This window comes from Cyprinodon variegatus, unplaced genomic scaffold (genome assembly GCF_000732505.1).
Source record: "Cyprinodon variegatus isolate N-32 unplaced genomic scaffold, C_variegatus-1.0 Scaffold1344, whole genome shotgun sequence".
NCBI classification, from domain to species: domain Eukaryota; kingdom Metazoa; phylum Chordata; class Actinopteri; order Cyprinodontiformes; family Cyprinodontidae; genus Cyprinodon; species Cyprinodon variegatus.
Genome location: NW_015151797.1, coordinates 126,077 through 127,790, shown reverse-complemented (window position 1 = coordinate 127,790; position 1,714 = coordinate 126,077). Strand labels below are relative to the sequence as shown.

Below are 1,714 nucleotides of genomic sequence, written 5' to 3'. Positions count from 1 at the left end.
AAGAGGATCCTCGGCGCCCTCTGGTGGGCAAGCCTGAGGATCGCAACACAATGAGAGGATGTACAGACAATTTTTTCCAAAAATGGCAGCGTTTTCTTATGTAGGAGCTCCAAATTTTTCAAATTTGGAGCTCCTACCTAACTAAACATATGTGCCCGTTGCTGCATTTGGCTGATGTTTTTTTTTCTATTATTATTATCTATTTTATTTCTCTGCTGAACATGTCGGGCTGAGACAGGGTGGGAATGGGGTGTTTTGTTCTCTTCTTTTATTGTTCTTATTTTGTTTTTATTGTCTGTATATGTAGTAGGTGTGACTACTTCAACATTTGTACCTATGTGTATATATTAGAAGTTATACCTGCATAAGTATGTTTATCTAAAAAAAAAAAAAAGGAATTGTATTTCTTATTGTGATTATCTTACCATTTGCTTCAATAAAAACAATTTGAAAAAAAAAGAGTTTCTTAAAATATGTGGATTAAACATGGATTTTGTTTTTGTTAAAGAACTGAACTCAATTAAATTCAGAGATTTATATTTGTAAATGTATACATTCTCTCTCTCTCTCTCTCTCTCTTTCGCGCGCACGCACGCACACACTAAATAAGTATGCTTTCACCGGAAGTGCTTTTATTTTGTAGTATTTGAGTGCGTTCTTCAGAGAGTAGACCGGAGCCGACGAGTCAGCTGGAGAAAAGAGCGGGAGACTTAACGACAAGAGTACACTAAGTTGTGAATGTAAGTATCCAAGAAGTTGCTTGAATGTTTGTTCCTTGGGGTTAAACGTGTTGTTAAAACCGACAAGGTAAGTTACGTTAGCCGTTTTGCGTGGCTAACCGTTAGACGGTTAGCAAGCTAACATGAAAAGTCACCCTGCCAGTTAGCTGTAAAGGCTACGTGGCTAGGCAGGTAGCTGTAAAACCTGGTGATGCCTAAGTTGCAGTGGTGGATAGTGAGGTATCACGACAGAAGCTAACTAAAGCACCATGTGCTGTGCATTTAGCTAGAAATTTAACTTCGGAAAAAAAGTCCCGTTTTGTTTTTTGAACTTTTTGGAAAGCTAGAGATTGAAGTTATTGTCTGAAAGTTAATTTAGCTGACTTTTAAAAAAAATATTTTTTGTTGATTGGTAGGAAACAAATTTATGAATGATACTAGCCCAACTTTATGTAACATTGAAGTAGTGGTTAGCGCGAACGACCCATGTATGGAGGCCTTAGCCCTCAACGTGGCTGAAGCAGGTTTTACTCCAACCTGTCGTGTCACTAGTGCTGTAAAAACCTAAAGAAAATTTTAATATAATATGAAATGTTACAGAATAGCCTAAAAGGTATCTTTCACATCTACTTTTTTAATGAAAGTTTTTGTATTTTGCTGTACTCCTTTAGAGGAATATGACTGCAGGTTTTGAAGGAGGTTAAACCTCATGTCAGGTGTCCTGTAAAATAATATTGTTTTGTATGTTTGGGTTTTCAGGTTGCTGCACCTGCAACAAATATGACTTGGCAGTGTAAGTTGTGTTCAGCTTCTTTTACCACTCGGACATATTTATTAAAACACTGCAGACTGCAGCACAGCCACTTTTCAAAAATTTGCCCACTCCCATGTCTCCATGATGATTGCATGTGCACATTTCAGACACTTAGTGCACTGAGTACTCATCTGTCAAGATATCATACGCAAGAACGTAAGAGCAGTGCAAAGGAGATTCA

The 1,714-nt window shown here is 37.5% G+C and overlaps 1 long non-coding RNA gene across 1 annotated transcript in view; it reads left to right on the top strand.

Moving 5' to 3' along the window:
- Positions 1-693: 693 nt before the first annotated feature.
- The window catches only part of LOC107102932, a 7,451-nt gene continuing 6,430 nt past the window's right edge, over positions 694-1,714 (top strand). Inside the window, exons 1-2 of the long non-coding RNA XR_001482147.1 lie at positions 694-740; positions 1,479-1,512. This is a non-coding gene — a long non-coding RNA (uncharacterized LOC107102932). The remainder of the gene's footprint in view (positions 741-1,478; positions 1,513-1,714) is intronic.